At 37.7% G+C, this 23,741-nt stretch overlaps 1 pseudogene; it reads right to left on the bottom strand.

Moving 5' to 3' along the window:
- LOC127452269 (centrosomal protein of 112 kDa-like) overlaps positions 1-23,741 on the bottom strand; it is a 284,785-nt pseudogene that overhangs the window by 235,557 nt on the left and 25,487 nt on the right.

Raw genomic sequence — 23,741 nt, 5'->3', positions numbered from 1 at the left:
TTGGCTCTTTTACCTGTAAGGCGGGACTTCCTATCTACATCCGTTGACCGTTGGTTGCAGTTGGGCATTCTAATTTCTCGCATTCATTTTAATAGAAGTGGCTCGTCTCTGGTGCAACTGCAAAGTAAAAGCGCTTCACGTGTGCTATGAGTTAATGTCTTATTCACTATGTGCTGTATGTACAATTGGTTTGATTTGGTATTTTTTGAGAAAATGCGATTGCTAACGTGGACATGCCATCCATGGTTGATGGATGATGGTGTGTACTAGGGATGTAATGGTATGAAATTTTCACGGTATGAAAACCATCACATAAAATACCTTGGTATCACGCTATTTTGGTGCTTATCTTCTAAATCTTTAATTTTAGGTTTGGCACGTGTCTGATAAACACAGAAACATTTTTTTTTTTTGTTATAACAAGTTTTTTAACTTTATTTTTTTTTTGTTTCTTTAGAACACTTTCTTAATCACATGACAAACATGCACATAAGATAATCATAAAACAAGTTTAAAAAAAGTAAAAAATAAATAAATGTTTGCAATAAGTCAAATGGTTTTTAATATAATTGAAAAATGTAAAATATATGTCAAATCAGATTCATTCTCTATATCAAGTCAGGGTAGGTTGTGATGCAAAAAAGTAAGCATATTTATGTTATCTGTGCTGAGGCGGGAGCGTTGTTTTAAGCATAAACCTTGTTGAATTTTGATAAATTACCCTGAAAACACAACATTATATTATATTGTGTAAATATATTGTGTAAATGAAATCAAGTTAATATATCTTGAGAAAAATATTTTTTGCAGTGTAATGAATGGATGTAATTTTAAAAAGTTTATGAAATCAAATTGAGCCAAACAAGATATTTGTGACCTGCTCCAACAAAATGAGATTTTCATTTTATTTAAAAAAATTTTTTTTTAAATCATGAAATTCACAAAATAAATGTTATTTTGACAGTCTTTGCCATGACCACCAATCACTGTTTTTGCCTCAAGTTCGATCAGCGTCACTGAGCAACGCTCACGGCCCACGGGTGTATCATTGTATGTACATTATTACAAGTAGCACAAAATGGAAAATATCAGAGATTTTAAAAGATACAGTATACATTACTAAAAAGTTTAATCTGCATGCCAAATCTGTGTTTCAACCGCGGGGAGTCGGCTTGACATCTAACACGTGACATTTACCTCATCTAATGCCTGTAGTTCATTATATGACATTCGAGAGGAGTATATTGCCAAAATGTTAAATATAATATTACATTTGTCCATTAATTTATGTGAATTATATATATTTTCTTAATCTGTTATTGATGGCTGAAACTTTTCTTGTTCATTCGAAATGCGTTTTGGGGTCAAAATGACCCAAAATGATGGATCAGGTCACATTTGTAAGTAATATATTGTTTTACCACAGTAAATGTGACTTTTGTGGGTTTTATTATTTTGCAAATACATCATTGACTTAGTCTTTCAAAATGTTACAGATAAGCGCTTAGAAAGCAGAAGCTCTAACGCAACGTAAGCTTATAAACCAATTCCAAATAATGGGTAACTAGTCTTGTAAACGTGTTTTGCATCTGCTTATACATTCTATGAAAGGGGATCTATATTTTTTAATTGATTACCAGACAGCTCACAGAGTTTTTCGCTTAGATTCATGTCCACAAATTCTGTGGGATGGTGCTCTCGGAGATGGTGCTTCATGTTTGAAGTGTTTCCCAACTTAGCCGACACTTTTTGCAAATAGGGTGTCCGTCAACACTGATGTTGCCTCTTGTGTCTTTTAAATAACCGAAATACTCCCACACAGCGGACTTTAACCGCTTAGGTGGGATGAAAAGAGGCTCCTCCGAGTCCGACATTTGGTTCTACACAGCGCTCATGTGCTGCTGTCCATTGGTCTGATGTGTTGAATGTGACTTTCTCATCTTTCATTTAAACATTTTTTTTATTGATTTTTATTATTAAATGAAACTTTAGTAAATGGAAATATAATTAATTGACTTGGGATTTTTTAAATGTATATATATATATATATATATATATATATATATAATTTTTTTCACACAATACCGTCATTAAGGAAAAGTCGACAGTATGGAAACCGTCTGTTTTTAATACCACGGTATACCATCATACCGTCATACCGTTACATCCCTAGTGTGTACTGTTATTTCCTTCTTCCTAATATATTAACAATTTCTTCATGTGCAAACAAATTTCTAAAATTTGATGACTAAACAGAAATCTGAAGAATCTGCAATCTACCATTTAAAATACAATATTATTTTTTTTTAAATTTTTTTTACAAAGTTACATTTTAGAGAGAAATTGAGTAAATATAGTGCTAAATAATAAACATTTTATGTTTATGTTATTTACTACATTAAATTGTGTGATATATGGGCATTGTATCTGCCTATCAGCAACCCTGCTCTCTGGATATCGGCATCGCCCATTAAAAAACCCATAATGGTCGATCACTAGACACGGGTCACTAAAGACCTGAGGTATGCATTTAAGAGTTAAAAAATAATTATAGGCATCAAACATTTGTCCTGTCCAAAGTGTCCAGAAATGATTGAATATACCCTGCATTGCAGTTGGTGGAGAAATGTTAAAATATCCAACAAAGGAAGCAGTTCTTTACAATGATTATATGTATAAATTATTTCAATAATCTGCCTGGGCTTTAGAGATCAGCTGTGTGGGGAGTCATTTCCCATTAGGCTTTGAGCCAGGGGAAGTGATGTCATCCCTATATCCCATCACACATACAACTTTGAAATGTTCAGGGGATTATGGTGGCAATTGAATCTTGTAAACGTTAGGTGTCACGCAATGACTAAGCCTGCTAAAAAAAGAGCAGCCCACCCTGAACCCACCCTGCTACTTTGAATTAGGAATTTAAATGTTCTGAGCACAGTGCAAGTGTTTGTATGTGTGTGTCTTAAACTCATCATCATTACCATATCATGTGTTCAGTTTGGTTATTAAAGGAATTAATAAATTAATAAAATATAAAAATTGAGAAGTCAGTGTAAACGCACCATTTGCAAGAATCCATTCGGTGAAAATATGAAATTATATAATTTGTAGACTGTTGAGAGCAGTTGATTCAAACTGTATTTTTAATTTCCAAATCTTCTTCCTCAAAACTACTAAAAGAATTGTTAATGGAACCGTTAAGGAACCAGAGTTGTTAAGAGGATATCGGAATCGATACCGAAAGCATTAAATTCCTTTTCGATTCCTATGGTCTTAATACATTTTCAGATGTGGTCTTCTGCTGTTGTATCTGCCTCAAGGTTCGAAATGTTGTGCATTCTGAGATGCTATTCTGCTCACCACAATTGTACAGAGTGGTTATCTGAGTTACCGTAGCCTTTCTGTCAGCTCGAACCAGTCTGGCCATTCTCCGACCTCTTGACCTCTCTCATCAACAAGGCGTTTCCATCCGCAGAACTGCCGCTCACTCCTGTGTGAACACCCCCTTATAGCGCTCTTCAGTGCAAACTTACTGTTCATCAGTATACGTGATATTTAAGTTTGTAATACATAAATAATAACATTAGTTTGTAGAAGGCATCCGTTTCAGATTGAGTGAGGTACAGCACAACACCAAACACACAAACCCAGTGATTCACAATCCCACTCTTTTAGAAAGACAAGCACTAGTAAAGAAACTGAGGGTATTTTTCCTCCCTGCCGCTCTGCAGCCATTTCAATCAGGTGCAGTAAAGAGCAACTCATGCACCATTTCCCCTCATGAAAGCCCTGCAGCTCACCCTTCACCCCGATACCTGGAAACATTTCTCCAGCCCGCCACTGCCACCACCTGTTATTCATTACCATACTTCACAGCACATGCTCTATTTACTCTACTTACAGTACAACGATATTTCTGATAATCTCTGCATCTCTTTGGTTAAAAGTGTTGCGGCACAAGTGCAGGAGTTAATGAGTCGGTCAGAGCACATACTTCACATACTGAGGCTTATCTTTCAAACGACCCTCAATACTTAAAGGGAATTCTTACCCTAAATTCTTTCATTTGAAAAGTCTCACCCTTATGTAATTCCAAATCTGTATGGCTTTATCTTTTCCGTGTAACACACAAGGTGATTTTTTTTTAAATATCCAAGCTACTTTTTTTTTTTTCCACATAATGAAATAATATGGGGACTGGGTTTGTCAAATGACAAAAAAAATAAATAAATAATAATAATAATAATAATACAAATACACCATAAAAGTATAATAAAAGTTAATTCGACCCGTATGTGATATTCCAAGTCTCCTGAAACCATGTGATAGCTCTGTGTGAGGAACGGACCCAAATTTAAGTCGTTATTCACTGACAATCTTTCTCTGAAATGAATAACCATAGTCAAATAGACTACAAAAATGGTGCATTGACACCACTGAGCCTAAACACCATTGGTTCTCGCATGTATCGAGACCAAAGATCATTGACATCAGTCACGCCATATTTTATTTGAGAGCTACAATGAAGAGGAAGATTTTCCAGTTAAAATTTCAGTCAGTTCTTTACGCAATTTAGAAGATTTGGAAAATAGAGAACAACTCATAAAACTATTTTTCACCAATTAATTTGAATGACTTCAGGGCGAGAGAAGCAGTAGCACTGATCAATCGCGCTGATTCTAATATTACGATAGAAAGCGGGAAATAAATTGTGCGCAATACCCCGCTGAATTTCATGGCCAGTTTATATTGTGACAGGTCTAGGCTATATCAAAAATATACCCAGCTATTTTTTCATTATTGACTTTTTAATCAGACTGCTTGTCCATTTAGACAAGTAAAATGTTCTTTCACTTGCCCCTTTAAAATCCACTTGTCCCTGGACTTCTTCAGTTGTTTGTAAATTCTGAAAACCGATTTTTCATCATTTTGATTCAGACTGATTTGCTAATGAATCATTCAGAAAGATTTGTGAACCATTCTGACCCATTTACCGAAAAGAAGGATTCACTTACAAATCGGACGTTGCTATGGCTTGTGAGCAAGTTTTGCTCTACACAACTTCATATTCAAATGTATATATCTAATTTATTTTCACTATAGTAATTTCCATGACTTTTAAGACTTTGTTGATTTCCTTGACCAGGCCTGAAAAACTAAATTTGAAAATAACCTGATACATTTATTCAGGTTTTCCATGACCGTGGGAACCCAGATATAATGATAGACCGATATATCGGCCAAGGTTGATTAATCGGGTGATATTTGGCCATTTTGCAATTATTGGCATCAGCTGATAACCATGTTTCTTCTGGCCGATTAACAGTAGTGTTAACATTCCCTTGTGCCAGTTCCAAAATCTACCAATATATTTGTCAATAGATCGTCAACATTTTCTGTTTACAAGTTTGTTTTTTCTGTTCAAGTTTATGCAAATTTTTGTAAATATTGCATAAAATAAGACATTTGCTGTACATCTGATTTGCTTAAATTGTATTATGTTTACAGGCATTTATATCGGCCGTCCTGCTCTCTAGATATCGGTATCAGCTATTGAAAAAACCCATTTTGGTCGACCACTACTTTTATGGTACGTTTACAGTTTGTTTTGTCCTCAGCGTTACCACTCTTTTCAAGGCACAATTTTCCAGGACATTTCATGTGCCCAACGGGAGTAATATTTAAGCAAAAACATACTAGAGGTCATAATATATATATATATTGTGGTTATTGGAAGGATATTTTTTGCTGAATTCTGTATTTGACAGTTTAATTAAATTGTATTATCAAAATGGTGTTTAATCAAATGAAGTAATAAAAAATTTCATCAAATGAAAAATTTACATTTTTCAACATAACATTGCATTTTTTTTTTTTTTTTAACAAATGAATTGCTTTAATACAAAATCCTCAACACAATCCAAAACAACAGTGGACATATTTTTGTCAAATTAAGTGCAGCACAACAGATCATCACAGTTGTGAGATATTGCGTTATTATTATTATTTAATTTCATTTTATTACACTAAACATTACATAGCTTTACAGTAATCATTTATTATTGTCTTTATTTAAATCAAGCTTTTATTTTGGTGTTTTAGTGTTTTTGACAGTAGTTTCTCACCTCCGGATAAGCAGTTCACTTCATGGCCCAGTGTGATTATTAAACCCCAAAAAGCTGAGATTTAATTAAAATAAATATATAGTCTGTATGTGCTGCGCACTTTAGAATGCTCTATGTCATTTACTACACAAACTCGTGATGATCATGATGCAGTGTTTTTAGTGTATGAGCGGCTGGCTTCACACATTCACTTTGAAGCGTGCAGCACTTTTTATATATTTACTGAATTAAATCAGTGATAAAATGATGGAGAAAGGAGCTCTTAGTGCTAGAGACTTGTGATAGAAATCAAGTATTTTTCAGTCTATGCAAGGCGCATTTTAATTACCACAGAAGCAAGTCAAGTCTTCAAAACACAGAATGAGATGTTTTTGTCCGCAAGCGCTTTTCATGATGAGTTCAAAGCGGCGCTGGATGCTGGCGCTGACATGAATCATGAATGCAGCTTCACGATTGCTGTAACAAAACGGATAGCCACAGTCTACTGACAGATTAATATTGTGGAGGATGAGAGTTTAAGAGATTTAATGCCCATTGCAATGAATATGCAACCTATGGGGAGACTAGTTCTTTCAATTAGTCAAACTCCCACTTAGACTTTGAGAAAAATTGAATGTTACTTGAATTGGTGATATCTTAGTGCTTTTCTTGTGAAAGGCATTGATTGGAAAATGTTAATAAAGCATTGTTACAGTTGTAACAATTGTTACATATTGTTTTCTTTTCTTTCCAAAGATGGAAATAAAGATGAATTTGACAAGAAAAGAAGTATATATATATATATATATATATATATATATATATATATATATATAGTCTAAAATTTCAGCACTTTGAAAATCTGCGCTTAATCATGAATAACTACAAATAATTATGCAATTAATCACAATTAAAAAATGTAATCGACTGACAGCACTAACTTGCACATTTATTTTCATTCGAAATATGTCAGATTCCTTGACATTCCGTGTTTTATAGCAGTTGCAATTTTTATGACTGGATTTAGCGATTCTGTCCATGTTTTCTGCATCGCAGAAATCAGGGTCCTACATGTCTTAACCGTGGTATAAGCGGACTCCGATCATTGAATTATTAAAAATGTATTCACATCCCGAGGTGTAAAGGCCGCATCACCATGCTATCACCTCAGGGTGTGAATTCATTTATTTATTTATTTTAATCTGCAGTCCGGCCATTGTCATTGAATGTATGTGACTGGGCTTCATTCATGACAGTCAACCATTGATGTAGTTTCACAATGCGCAGCCACCGGCAATGACAAAACGTTACAAATTTGTGTATTTGACAACCATACCAATCATTACTATGTTTTTGTATATGTAGCACAAACCTTGTTAGTGACACAGTTTCAAACAGTTTCGTTATATGAAAATATTTTCCAGGACAAATGATTATTTTCCAGGACATTTAGGTATTTTTTTCATTTTCCATGACATTTCCATGGCTGGAAAACTGCACTGCAAAATTCCAGGTTTTCCAGGATGCGTGGGAACCCTGTTAGTTTATGTCGCCATTCACTTACATTGTATTCCTTGTTCCACGGAAGAGAGTGACACAGCTTTGGAGCAACATATGGGTGAGTAAATCATCAAAGAATTGGGTGAACTATTCCTTTGAAGACTGTTTCAGCGTCAGAGCAATTGCTGTTTGTGAGATGGCTGTTTTGTACAGAAAATGATGTTGTGTTTCTGAAGTTGACCTAATTGAGCACAGTTCTTCCCAGAGGAAGTGTGATTTCACCAGCAGGTCACGCTCACTATATACAACAATACCAGCGAAGTGACATCAAAGAGCAGCTTGTTTTATGGGATTTTCAGCTTAAACTCACATACAGGGAAGAAACTGTCATCACAGACAGGGTGTGTAAGCTCTTAAGAGAACACAGTGTTTCTAAACAAGTGAAACTCTGAGATTTGCTTTCTGTTGAAGTGTGTGAAGATGTCATCCCAACTCGTTTTCTGGAGTTTATTTAAAGCAACCAGCCATCATACAGCATTAACCGGTACTTAAAAAGTGGGAAAATTGTGCCGACAGTGTTGCAGACAGTGGAATTTACAAGAGCTGTCATTGGTACAAGTGTTAGTTCAGCCAAAAAATGTAAATTCTGTCATCATTTACTCACCCTCATGTTGTTACAAACTCCTGTATGCCTTTCTTCTTTTGAAGTCTTTTGAAGCTATATGATAGCTTTGTGTGAGGAACTGACCAAGGTCATTATTTGCTGATAATCTCCCCCTCCGCTGTAGCTCTGAAACCTCATTCGTGTTTGCGAATACTCAAATATGGCATGTCAAGATGTGTCTCTGCAAATTTGACTTCATCAAAGTTGCTCACAAAAGCTATTGAACATCTTTAGAAGTCTTGGAAAATAGTGCACAAGTCGTATGGACAACTTGGCGAATGACTCCTATGAACTTTGCCAAAATGTTGGAATAATGCGACCTAAGCGCTATATACATTGCTCTTCAAGGCGCAGTTCTATACACTCATCATCTGATGCCATCCTTGTTCCTACATTTCAGCGTAAAGCTCATAGACTGCTGTGCACTGGTGTTGATTTTAACAACCTGTCAGCACTTAAATGCACTGAGTTTTCTCTGTTATCCTCTGTGCCCTCGCGTCTGGTGAAATCTGCGCTTTTTAATGCACGCTCTGTGAACAACAAAGCTGTGATTTTATCAGATATTATCACAGAAGAAAAACTTGACCTTGTGTGCTTAACTGAAACTTGGCACAAACAGTCTGATGGACTTTTGTTTAATGAACTTACTCCTACAGGCTACGGGTTGTTTGATCTCCCGCGACCCTCTGGCAGAGGGGGTAGTATCATTGTACTGCATAATAAACACAGCATAAGTCCTGTGGCTATTCCCTAGTTTAATTCTTTTGAATGTCTCATTCTGAGTGTCCCTGCACCCTTCACTACTGCTATAGCTACAGTCTACAGGCCTCATAAGACACTTCATTTTAAAATACCTCGCACTGTAAATTATCGCAAATGGAAATCCATTGATCTCTCTGATTTCACTGACTTTATTGACTCTTTTTTAAGTTGTTTTTCTCCATCTGACCCTCTGTAGGACAAAATTTATATGTTAAATACTGTTCTCTTGTCTGGCTTGGACTCATTTGCTCCTATGAAATCATGGTCTGTCTCCTTTGTACGTTCTGCTCCCTGGTATAATGATGAGCTGCGCTCTATGAAGGCAGCTTGTCGCAAAATGGAGCGAAGGTGGCGTCTCTCTGGCCTGAATGTACATCACCAGGCTTGGAAAGACCACTTGCATGAATATAAGGCAGAAATTGTTTCCGCCAGGTCCCATTATTTTTCTCAGATAATTGTCAATAATCAAAGAAATCCCAGACAACTGTTTCATACCATTAACAAATTGCTCAAATGTAATAGTTCTCTATTGTGCCTGCTTCAACTCACCTTTGTAATAAATTTCTTGATTTTTTCAGCCCCAAGATTGACAATGCTCGTAAATGCATTCTTTATACTCCTGTCTCATCTGCTTCTCCTCTTAGTATTTCTTATTTCTCTGGCACCTCTTTCTCAAACTTCTCCTCACTTGACCTGGTTTCTCTTGGTAATGAGGTATCACAAATGAAAACTACCACTTCCATAGTTGATCCTATTCCAACTTGTTTGTTTAAATCATGTTTCGCCTCTTTGTGTCCTGTTGTCTTGAGCATAATAAATGACTCACTGTGCACTGGTGTTGTGCCAGCAGCATTTAAAACTAATGCTGTTAACCCTGTACCTAAAAAAACTAACATGGACTTGGACAATCTTAACAACTTTTGTCCCATTTCTAATCTTCCCTTCCTTGCAAAAATTTTAGAACGAATTGTGGCTTCTCAACTATACACTCATCTCACTGTAAACAATCTTTTTGAGCCCCTTCAATCTGGCTTTCGCAAACTCCACAGCACTGAAAGGGCATAAGTTAAGGTCACAAATGACTTGTTAATAGCTTTGGACTCTGGCTGTCTTTCAATTCTGATCCTTCTTGATCTCAGTGCCGCTTTTGACACTGTAGATCATTCTCTTTTACTCACTCGTATTGAGACAGTTTTTGGTGTTACTGATACTGTATTAAACTGGTTCAAGTCTTATCTCTCAGATCGCCGGCAGCCATTTCTTGGGTGGATGTAGGTCAAAAGTTAGTTTGGTTAAATATGGTGTTCCTCAGGGATCGATTTTGGGCCCCTTTTTAGCATTTACATGTTTCCCCTTGGTCAACTCTTAAGATCTCTTGATCTTAATTATCATTTTTACACATATGACACCCAGATTTACATCCATTCAAAACCTGGTAATTGTGTGGCTGTCGCCTTTCTTGCACAGTGTACTACTGAGATAAAAAAATGTATGTCTCTAAATTTTCTTTGTCTCAACAGTGACAAGACTGAGGTTATGCTCATTGGTTCACCCCACCAACTTTGTAAAGCTGGTTCTTTAACCTTAAATATGGATGGCTCTGCTCTGGAGTTTCAAACTAAATTGAAAAATTTGGGGGTGATATTTGATGCAAATTTAACATTTTGATCCTCATGTCAAGAATACTGTTAAAACATAATTCTTCCATCTCAGAAACATTGCAAGACTGCACCCCATGTTATCTTTCTTGGTGGCTGAAAAACTGATCAATACTTTTGTATTTTCTCGTATTGATTATTGCAATGCTTTACTTGTTGGGGTCTCTAAATCTACCTTAAATAAGTTGCAGTATGTGCAAAACTCTGCTGCTAGAATCTTGACTAGGACCACTCCTATCTTGAAGTCCTTGCACTGGCTCCCTCTGAAGTTTCGTGTAGACTTTAAAATTCTCATGCTTACCTACAAGGCTTTGCATGGTTTGGCCCCTCAACACTTGTCTGAACTTTTAATCCCCTACACTCAAATGCGTGATCTCCGCTCCTCCGAATCTGTTTTTTTAACTGTTCCTCCTACTCATCTACATTCTATGGGTGACAGGGCCTTCTCTTCTTTGGATCCAAAACTGTGGAACTCTCTTCCCTCTGAGGTTAGACATGCCGAATCTTTTAGTATTTTTAAATCTTCTCTTAAAACTCACTTTTTTAGGGTTGCTTTTCTGTAATTATTATGTGTTTATTATTGTATTCTTTTTAAATTGTTCTGATTGCACTTTATTTTTTATTTTTTGTATTTCAATGTATTTTTTTCTTTTTCTTTTGTAAAGTGCTTTGAGATGCAACTTTTAAAGGCGCTATAGAAAATAAAGTTTTATTATTATTATTATTATTATTATACTTTTATGGCACTATTTTGCTGTTTTTGGAGCTTGACAGCATGTGGTCTACTGTTGTTTTGTGGAAAAGAGCCACCTGAACATTCTGCTAAACATCTCCTATTGTGTTCCACAGAAGATAGAAAGTCATATGGGTTTGGAACAACATGGGGATGAGTAAATGATGAGAGAACTTACATTTTGGGGTAAACTAACCCTTTCAAGCTATTGGGCAGCTTTCAAGGAAACCTCTTATGAGCAATTACAGCACATTACAAGCACTTTAGGAGAAAATCGGCTGCCTACCTCCTTATCAGCTTTCACTGAGGCGGACTCATTATGAAGGGTGCTGCTGTTTCCATGGCTTGATTTGTTGTGAATCTATAAATATGATAGTGAAAGATATGTTTTGTGTTAAGAAAAAGAAAGAATATAGGATTATAACAACACAGGGATGAGTAAACAATGACTGAAGTTTCATTTTTGGGTGAAATAATCCTTTAAGGTAAGTGCTTTTATCAAATTATAAGCTTCAAATTTCTGCCTTTAAACCCTCCAAAAATTGTCCCCATCCACTTCCATTGTAAGTGTCTCACGTAACCTTGATTTTTGCTTCTTCTTTTTTTTTCTTTTCTTTTTTTTTCTTTTTTTTTTAAAGGAGGGACAAGTCGAAAATATTTTTTGTGGTAATCAGCATTATGCCACAAATGCTGTCGATTGAGCTTAACTTGTATTGAACCCGGAATACTCTTTTAAGAGAGTCTGATATGCAGATAGATAATAAGTGGAGGAGATCACAGGACGTGTTGTTTCAGGCCTCTTCCGTTACGAACCATCAGCACTTACCGGAGACAGTGGGATTGGATTTTCATGCAGATACCTGGGGTTCTTGATCTGTGAAAAAAACAACAATACTTTAATCTCCTCCTCTATTGGCAAGCCCCCCAAACAACACCCGTCCCGATCTGACCTCCTCCTTTTATTCATCATAAACAATGTGGACTGACTTCAAAGAGTGCCACTTAAATACAGTCTCGTCCCTAAACGCTCTCTGTTTACAGTGGTCATACCGCAGACCACTTCAAGCCATTGTGTGAAGCGAGGCCACGTCCGCTTCTTTTTTAAAATGTTTTTCCCCATGCCAAATTTGTCTTTTGTCAGCTAAGTCATAATGTGCAAGCAATGGAGTGTTTTTAAGACAGATACATACCCAGAGTTACTGTAAATGGCCCAGATCTGTTCTCTGATTTCACTGTATGACACACATCTCAACACAGTTACATAATTGGACACAATTGAGCCACATCACTGGTATAATAAAGACAAGATAACACTCTCCTTGTTACAGCACAACAGAATTTTTAAAGTGTGACTTAACTGTCCAAATACTTTTGGGCCTACTGTATATATGGGTGTTTCTTCAACTTTGGGCACTTTCATGTCCCAGGGGTTGATTGTTATAAAAACAGATTTCAACTTTTTTTTTTTTTGTTATATGACGGTCACATTAAAACTGATTTAGAAACTTTTTACCAGCCCTTCATCATTTATTTTAGGTACATTTGAAAAATATTTTATGTATAAAAGATTTGACTGTTTTCGCCCTTGTCCCAGACCCAGACTTTCAATATTAAACTATGAAAATCTACCATACAAATACAAATTATTACATCTTTAAAACTATGATCATCTAAATAAAGAGTGAAATAAACAAACACCAAACAATTTTACTTCAAATTGTTATTTTTTATTTTTTTTAAAGTTAGTGTACTTGTTAACCAAGTGGACAAAAGTGATGTTTGAAGAAAATAAAGATCAAAGAAATGGAATCACTGTGCTCTATCAGTACAGGGTGCCTAGATCCACAAAAAAATATATTAGACAGTCTCAACAACAAGATGATCCACACTCCTTTTTCTAAATTTCATATATTTTATTCATATCTCACAGTACAGGAGAACACAGACATGTCGGCCTCACAACCTTCTTCACTAGAGGAGGTCCTCCCTCAGGGGAACATGCCAGGGAGGGGCTATCATGAGGAGCGTGAGCTCCGAGAACCAAGTCTGAGTGGGCCAGTTGGGCACCACCAGGATGACCTGTTCCTCATCCTCCCTGACCTTGCACAAAGTCTGCGCAAGCAGGCTCACTGGGGGAAACGCATACTTGCGCAGCCCCCGGGGCCAGCTGTGTGCCAGTGCATCTGTGCCGAGGGGAGCCTCAGTCAGGGAGTACCAGAGCGGGCAGTGGGAGGATTCCCAGGAAGCAAACAGGTCTACCTGTGCTTTGCCGAATCGACTCCAAATCAGCTGGGGGTGGAGTCTCCAATCTCGCCTAAGTGTAACCTGCACGGTTGAGGTCGCCCGGGATGTGAGCAGCCCGCTACAACTTCAGTCGCTGCTGACTCCAGAGGAGGAGATGGCTGGCGAGTTGCGACATAAAACGTGAGCGTAAGCCGCCCTGGATCAGGCCAAACTCGAGGCAGTTGATATGCCAACGCAGTCACGGCCTTGTCCAGGAGCCAGCGGCTACATGCCCGTTGCACACGGCACCCCAGCCTAACTTGGAGGCGTATGTCGTAACAACGACACGCCTGGACACTTGCTCTAAGGGGACCCCTGCCCGCAGAAATGCAAGGTCCATCCAAGGGCTGAACATTCGGCGGCAGATCAGCGTGATGGCCATGTGATGCGTGCTGCGGTGCCATGCCCATCTCAGGACTCGAGTCTAAAGCCAGTGCTGGGGCGGTCTCCTATGCATCAACCTGAGCAGGGTGACCACCGCAGAGGACGCCATATGCCCCAGGAGCCTCTGAAATGGTTTCAGTGGGACCGCCGTTCTCCGCCTGAATAACTTCAGGCAGTTCAGCACCGACTGCGCGTGCTCATTCGTGAGGCGCGCTATCATAGAGACTGAGTCTAACTCCATCCCGAGAAAACAGACGCTCTGAACTGGGGAGAGCTTGCTCTTTTCCCAGTTGACCCGAAGCCCCAAACCGGCTGAGATGCCTGAGCACCAGGTCCCTGTGCACACACATCAGGTCTTGAAAGTGAGCTAGAATCAGCCAGTCATCGATAAATGAGGACGCGAACGCACAGGTGCACCGAAACCGCCTTGTCCACCTGGGGAATTGCCGTGTACCCCCTGGCCGCCTCACCATCGAGGGTAGTGAGAGCAGAGAAGCTCAGAGGTTGGGTCAGGGCAGTAAAAGGTGCCTGCCACGACTTTGTGAGCTCCTTGTGCACCTCCGGAAAGAATGGAACCAGGGCAGGGTGCAGCCGTGAGCGGCACTCTGAGCCCAGGAACCAATCATCAAGCCGAGAGGGCTCAGGGCAGGGTGGAGCCCGATGCTTGCGGCAGCCCGGGCAAGCATGGCCACAGACTGGGCGACCACACCTGAAAGTGGGAGCCCAGTCAAGTCCTCCGTGTCCGACTGGATCAGCCCGCTCTCCGATGCTGCGATCGAGAGCTCATCCTGCTCTTGTTTGGCGAGCCGCCTGTCTCATCCCAGAACTCGACCGGGGCAAACGAGTGTACTGGGGAATGGGAGGTCCGTGGGGGATTACCCGGTGGAACCACTCCCATTGGGGTTCTCAAATCTCCCCCAGCACTAACCGTCACGGCCTCATACCCGTAGGTAGAAGGACCAGGGCAGGGAGCGGCTGGAGTGGCTTTCCCTCTTACGAAGGAAAGCCGCGACCACAATGTTGCCATGGTCATGCTCTCACAGTGAGAGCATGAGCCATCCACGAATGCTGTCTCAGCATGGCTGTAGCCCAGACACGTGAGGCAGCGATTGTGGCCGTCAGAGGCGGAGAGGTAACGACCGCAACCAGGAACTATACACAGATGGATAAGCATCTTTAAAAAGACACTCTCCGCCAGTGCCACTCTTTTAGAGGAAAATATACTCTTTTATCAGAATATATACTCTCTTAGCTGTCGAAGCGCCCAGGGGCGTACTCTGCACTAGTCGTGCACGAGGGGGAGAAACTGCTGTAATGCGCCGTATATCCAACAGCATACAAATCGCAAGGTGAATGGAATAGCAGTGGAACTCGCTGATTCAACACCGCTTGGTTGCGAGCCAGCTCCTTTTATACCCGTATGCCCGGGGGAGTGGCATGCAAATTCCACTTGCCAATTCCCATTGGCCTTTTCGCAAAGATCAGAGGTGTTTGGGGCTCCCAAGAGCAACCCCTAGTGTCACTACATTGACACAACGTCGAGTGAGTGACAGATAGGGAACTTTACTAACATTATCAGTGGACCTCAGGGACGATAATGAAACTATAAAAGAGAGCATTTCACGAACCCTTTAAAACTGTTCCATCTAAAAAAATATTGTCATGCCAAAAAATAATCCCCATTTCGTTTGAAAAGGCCTTGAATAGGAATAGTCCACCCAAAAATGAAAATTGTGTCATCATTTACTCACCCTCATGTTGTTCCAAAAGAGAATGTGCTTTTATTTCATCATGAGCGCATCAATAGACTATTTTCCTTTTAGGGCTGCACAATTAATCAAAACAACATCAAAACGGTGATATGTTCATGTGATTATTAAACTCAAAAAGCTGCGATTAAAGCCAGATAAACTTGGTCTGAGTGCACTCAACTCAAGTGCATTTATTTACATAAGTGAAAACCAAAAACGTGAATCCAAAACATAAACGACTTGACAAAACAATGTTACATTAACACAATACCTGACAAACGACAATGGAAAACATGAGGGCTTGAATACTTGGACATGGGAGAACACATGACAAAGATAACCAATAAACACTAAGAACCCTAAACAAGATAAATCAAACAATGAACCAATGAAAACAAGACACATGAACATGGAGGGAAAACAGGACATCACATGACCAGGAACACATGACATGAAACAGGAACTAGAATTTCAAAATAAAAGACATGAAATACATAAACAAATATTACATATCCCCCCCACTAGGGGTGGCTCCCTACGCCCCAAAACATGGACAAACACATTAAACATGACATCATTTTCCAAAGTACTGAGCAGGAGCAGGCTGAGGCATTGCTGTGACATGGCATGGAGCAGGCTGAGGATCCGGGGCAAAAGATGGCGCTAGCTCAGCGACCGTGATAAGGAACTCTGTCTTGGCGGCCATGACGTGGACCTCGGACCTCTGGCTCGGCAGCCATGACGTGGACCTCTGGCTCAGCATCTGCCTCCCCCACAGTGAACGTGGAACCAATAATCTGTATGGTGAGGTAGATCTATTGAGCCAGGTTGTGGGTACTCTGACCGCCTGGCATCAGAGAAGAGATGGGCTCATTCAGTCCAAATTGGAAACAGTCCTTGAGGGCCACCTCATTAAAATCCACCTGGCATGCCAGAGCGCAAAAGTCCTCCACGTAATCCTCCAGGGGATGATTCCCCTGACGTGGGCGGAGGAGCTAGATTGCTGGGTTAATTTTGGTCGGTCAGGTATTCTGTAACAAATGCTGGCAGCAATGACAGGCAGATGATGAAGACGATGATATAAAGAACCCAAGCGCATTTATTTACATAAGTGAAAACCAAAAATGTGAATCCAAAACATAAATGACTTGACTTGACAAAACAATGTTACATTAACACAATACCTGACAAATGACAATGGAAAACATGAGGGCTTATATACTTGGACATGGGAAAATGCATGACAAAGATAACCAATAAACACTAAGAACTCTAAACAAGATAATCAAACAATGAACCAATGAAAACAAGACACATGAACATGGAGGGAAAACAGGACATCACATGACCAGGAACACATGACATGAAACAGGAACTAGAATTTCAGAATAAAAGACATGAAATACATGAACAAACACATCAAACATTACAATTATGCAATGTGAAACTGGGTTCCAAAAAATAAGTGAAGTAGTTTTTGCTCACCTTGTTCACAAAACATTTTGTTAAAATATATGAAGGTAAATAATGCTGTTAATTAAGTTACAATAATAAAATATAATAATAAAATAAATATATACAATTTTATTATATAAATATAAAAGTCCACATCACTGAAAATGATGAAATCTCACTCTCCCGTGTGGAAAACATGCCTTCATTATTTTTAAATCGATTTTTATCCAGTGCCTTTAAAATATTCAGTCTACTTGGCAACAATATCTGTTTGGATAAAATTATGGTTCCTATGATAAAAAAATAAAAAATGAGCCATTTCAGAGCTAATACAGAATTATTGAGATTTTTATCGAATACCGTTAATGGGCTGAAATCTATCGAGATATAATTGTGTAGCCATGTCGCCCAGCCATAAATGGAAGTGAATGGTGACAATGGTTAACAAACATGTTGCCTAGAATCAGAGAGAGAGAGAGAGAGAGAGAGAGAGAGAGAGAGAGAGAGATTCATACAGGTTTGTTACAACATTAAGGTGAAGAAATTATGACAGAATTTGCATTGTTGGATGGACTACCCTTTGAACAATGATATTGATTGACATATCACTAACACATTAAATAAAAACTAGCTTTAAACTGATGCTGCAAAGGCATGATGGTCCAGACAATTTTGTTAAATGCATCTTTTCTAAGTAAAACATTGTGCATGTGTCTGATGTGGCTGTAAATTCGACATGAATTCTCAGGTCGGAGCACTGGACGGCAGAGGTGTGTAATCCGTGCTGCCGTGCAGGTGCACACCTGATGCAGCGGCTGATTAGTCCAGCATCAGTGCCCACAGCAGCACAAGAGCCCAGAGCTGCAGTAAACCCGCCCGCAAGCGCATATACTGTACTTATCTCAACATTAAACTCTCTGATAAAAGTAAAGTTTAGACTGTCGTATTCCTGCATAAACTATGTGACTGTACTAGCAGGCAAACGGTTTCGCAGTCTGTAGGGAAATAAAAAAAAAAAAGCTATTGAGAAAATCTGGAGGACAAAGCAGGTCTATAAAATGCTTTGATCCTGAGAAGTGTGCGTAACAACATGTTGAGCAATCACTGCAGCACATATTTCCTCCCACATGGAGTAGTCATCAACAGCAAACAATGATCCATTTTTATTTTTTTTACATTCTTATTCTAGGACTCACCATACCAAGCATTCTGTACAAAACTAAAACAGAGCGCAACAGTCAGGTTCCAGAAGTAAATATCCCATTCATTTTTTCCAAAGGCGAACAGATTTGTTTTTTTTTTTTTGTTTTGTTTTTTAAAGACAGACCTACCATGAGCTCCGAGGTTGTTAATTTATGGTATATGAAGCCACCAGTCTACGTTATTTCAACTATTTCAACTACTACATTATTTAAAAAAATAAATAAATAAAATAAAAACATCGTTTTCTGGTTTTGTGGTGAAGAATTACACTACATCAGTTTCAGAATATTTAGTTTTTATTATATTTTTTATATTTTAGGGCTGAAATAAGGTGTTAAATTATATAACTGAAGTATAGTTAACAGCATTACATTTATTATGGCCATCTGGTGTTATTGCTATCTTGTGGAATTTACATGTTTAATGAAGGCGAGTTGTGAAGGTTTCAGATTTTATAATATACTGTGTTTATAGTTTTGTTTTTTTTGTTTTTTTTTTAGTTCATTTATGAGTCATGAAAATGTATTTATGTTTTTTCCAATTATGTTTTTTTTCATTATTTTTTTTTATGTCAGTTAAAAGAATTGTTTCCATTTATTTTTTGTTTTAGTTTGTGTTAACAATAATAACATTCCGGCCCAATTACAACACTCTTCATTGCATCAACGTTTGAGAAATGAAAGCTGCCATCATGATCACCACAAAATGTACACAATCGTCTCTTTTAACCAAACTTCCACAGGCGATCATAGTGCAACATTTATTGTGGCATGCAAATAGCGCTGACTTTTGTGAATAAGGCAGTCTGTAATGAGTCAAATACATAGAAAGAATGTGTTTTCATTGACAAGAATGACAATGACTTCATTTAACTACACATGGCACAGTGCTACACCAGTGCAGATAATTTGAATAAGACGTAGATTTTTGTACTGCAATACATCATATTATAGTTCACAACTGCTTAGAGCTGATGTTATTATTCAAGGTCTCCATGAAAGTATATATCAATTCTACATTGGCTCTGTTCACATGAAATGCTTTTTGAAGAATATGCAGCGTAAAGTCAAGCTGAATTGTAAAAGTATGGGCAGATTGGCGAATATATGAAACCCATCCAGTCTTACCCCCAGGTTCTAGGTGTTGAAGTGTGCCTCAAAGTCACCGTCATCAGAAGAGGTGGGCCTCCTGTGTCCCTCTGCCTGAGGGAAAAATACAGAGCATGAGGAACAAAGAGGCGAAGATCGCTGTCCAGGGACACAGAGAGCTTTGGGAATTCTCACTGAAGCATCTATTACAATCACTCATTCGCAATGAACAGATTGTAAAATTCACCAGACAAGCTAAATGTTCACATGAAAATGTGCCCAAGGTTAACAATTGCTGCTAATGTATCGCCTGCCGATATTTATTGGCTAATTAATGACCAAAATAAAACAATCTGCAAATCGGCATGAAAACGGCGATATGAAAAAACTATGGTTCGTTAATAATTATCATCACGCTGTGTACAAATTCTTTGAATTCAAATGCACAATGCAGAAATAATGATAGCCACAGAATGTAGAAGGGTTGGCACCCCAAAGAACATGTTATTTATATTTAATTTTTATTCTTTCTCATCCTCACATGAATGGGGAAAAAACGTCATTTTACTTATTGTTAGAACAAAAGCTTTTGTACCACTTTGTACACTTTTAAAACACAATTCATGAGTAAAACAGTGATCTGATAGCAAAATAAGGTAAGATGCAAAATAACGGTATCAGCCAAGAGTTATTTGTTAAAATCTGTATCAGTATCGGACAAAAATGTTCGGTAATGCTTTATATTACAGCCCGCAATTTACAGTGTAAGTACACCAAATTTACAGCGTACCTTTTTTGTATTAATAGTGTAACTACACAGTATGTACTTGTAGGTATAAGGGAACAAGATGCAAAGTTTGGGGAATAAAGGGGTAACAACCTGGAAAATGACAAATAATTTATACTGTAAGTATTTTATAACTAAGGGGTAACTATTCAAATATTACATGGTATATGACCTTATACTATGCTGAACAACAATCTTACTTTGAGAGCAATTAAGCAAGAACAAACACAGCGTACATTGTGTAATAATATTGTACCTATTCTTTTAACTATGGGGTACATACTCTATTATTACAGGATACATGAGGGGGTTTTTTTCTTCACTACTGTCATCTGATGGAGTTTTGGTTCCTTGCCATTGTCACCTTTAGCTTGCTTATTGGGGGCTTAAATGACTATTAATATTCCGAAAATATTATCGAACTAACTGTATTGACACTATCGGATGAGAACACAAAACTTGAACTGAATTGAGCTGAATAATTACATTACCGTCTTGAGCTGCTTTATAGCTGAAATTGAAGTATTTTTCATAATTGATGCATTTTGAAACATTACTGTTATTTTTCTGTTTATTACTGTGAAGCTGCTTTGAAACAATCTGTAGCCTATAGTATAAAGCGCTATATAAATAAATGTGATTTGACTCGACTTAGCTTGACATGATGGAGATATTACGTGGTATATGGCCTACTATGCTAAACAACAATCGTTTGGGAGCAATTTAGAAAGAACATACACAGTGTATCTTTTTGTAATAATACGTATTATATTATACATATAGGACTAGATTTTTTTTTTTTTAACTACGGGATACATATTCTATTATTACAGGATACATGATGGAGGTTTTTGCTATATGATTTTATTTAGAAATTTAACTCAAGGCTACTTACCTGATGAAAGTGTGTTACATACACCAAATAACTTGTTCTGCTATTCTGTTTGAAGGTGCAATGCAGTGGAAAACAAGCTTACCTCTTTCCAGCTATTCCCAAGAAATAAAATACAAATATAACATGATACAACACAACACTTGCATCTTACTGCATATGTAGTAGCCTATGATTGATATGTTGTTTTGATAGTAAAGTGCATCTGACTTAGTTTGGTCTTCCATGTTTCAAGGCAAGTAAAACTAAATTAATTAATTAATTTAATTACTGGCAAATATACCCCCTTGTTTCACATAGTTACAGAGTAAGTACAACATCTGCAGGCTGTAATTTAAAGTGGTTTACAGCCCGCAAATGTTGCACTTACCCTATAACTACATGGAAAAAGGAGGTAATATGTTGGACTTACATTGTAACAACACGGAACAATGGTATATTTACACAGTAACTACAGATTTTTTTTTTTTTTTTTTTTTTGCAATGGTTGTAATTTTGCTTGCCTTGTTTTCCCTACTTGCCTTGCCTAGTTTTAATTTTGCTTGACAACCCAACTAAATCTTTTACATTTTTGCTGGCGTGACTGGCAGCTGAGATGGCTGTATGCAATACACTTTCACAAGGTAAGTAGCCTACATTGAAAATTCTAAATAAAATCATAACAGAAACTCATCAACTCATATCCTTAGAATTCTGCTGCTCTAAACTAACTTCAAAACGCCAGAGAGTGTACACGACATCATAAATGTTTAAATAGAGAATAGAGTAAACTGAATAGAGTAAATGTTATATGAAACAAATGACAATAAAATGCAAAGTAATCTCTTTAGTAATCAAACTACTTTTTTGAATGCAACTGTATTCTGATTACCATCTATTTAAATTGTGACTGTACTAGAATAGTTACTTATTTTTTTGTATTTTAAATATGTAATCTCAGTACATTTATTCCGTTACTCCCAAACCCTATATGTACTGTATATTAGGGCTGGGAAATTTAAGTAATAATAGTTGACTGTAAATTTCCAGGAGGTCCACGCTTGACTGGACTGCACATCCTAGCACAGAAACTGATTGTGTGGACAGTTCACGTTTATTCATTACACGCATGTCCTGAGTATAATAAACAAGAAAGCCGATTTACTGTATGGAGAATAGAGACTTAACCCACAAGTGGTGAGCCAGGTGTGGGAGAGATTCGTGCAAGCTACTGTATCTCTTCCCATATACACATTGCCCGAAAACCGTGCGAGAGAGAGCGAGATAATAAGTGTGGGAGAGAAACAGATCAAAATGTAAGTCCTTTTTTAATATAAATCTCCACTTTAACTTTCACTTTCAGATATGAAAGTGACACTAAACAGGCACAACATGTGACTTTCAGGTGCAAAAGTGAAAGTGGAGATTTAGAGTAAAAAAAAAAAAAAGGGGGACTTAAATCTTGATCTGTTTCTCACCCACATCTATCATATTGCTTCTGAAGACTTTTTTAACCACTGAAGACATTTGGATTACTTTTATATTTCCTTTATGTGCTTTTTGGAGCTTCAAAGTTCTGATCATCATTCACTTGCATTGCATGGACCTACAGAGCTGAAATATTGTTCTAAAAATCTTTGTGTGCGTTCAGCAGAAATAAAGTCATCCACATCTGAGATGGCATGAGGGTGAGTAAATGATGAGAGAATTTTCATTTTAGGGTGTACTATCCCTTTAACTGATAAATAAAAATTATTCATGGCATTATGTTTTGAAAACATCCTCATTAAACAAACTATATATAGAGAGATTAGGGAGGACATAGAGAGAGTGTGTTCTGGACATACTCTCCTCATGGCACACAGATGCTTGGCTGTTCCACATAATTTCTGTTGTTCCCCTTCACATGCAGTACATTTCTGAGGATGGTCACATGATGCAGCTCCCCTCTCTTTGTGATCAGACACTGCTCTTTTTTCAGACATCCTGCAGCTCTTTAAGAGCTCTATGTAATGATCTGAAGGTTTCAAGTGCTTAACTTTCCTCACTTTAGGTTTACCTCACCAGCAAAGAGTCAAGGAAATGTCTAATCAAGATCAATTCAAATGAAATACATGGATACAATTGAAGCTTATTAGTAACATGGGAATGGGCTCGTTCACACAGGCTCGAATCCAACAACTTCCAAATAACTGATAATAACTGGGACACATGGGGAAATTCCTGGTTATAACCAATAGCTATAAGAACTGACAAGAACTTATGCAGAGGTTATGTTGAGTTTTAATCCAAGAACTGTCATGCTGAGAACATTCGGTTAACTTTTTTTTTATTATTATTATTAATATCAGGATTTTAGGTTACAATTAAAATGTATGTATAATGGAAAGCGTATATATTAGGTTGTTAAAATGGTCAATATATATATATATATTTTACTATTTTAAATCACCTTTAAGTAATTCTGTGATGTGACAAATACATTTTTAAAGCACAAA

Source organism: Myxocyprinus asiaticus, chromosome 14 (assembly GCF_019703515.2).
Source record: "Myxocyprinus asiaticus isolate MX2 ecotype Aquarium Trade chromosome 14, UBuf_Myxa_2, whole genome shotgun sequence".
Lineage (NCBI taxonomy): Eukaryota > Metazoa > Chordata > Actinopteri > Cypriniformes > Catostomidae > Myxocyprinus > Myxocyprinus asiaticus.
Note: the sequence above shows the minus strand (reverse complement) of the source record. Positions and strands in the feature narration are given on the sequence as shown.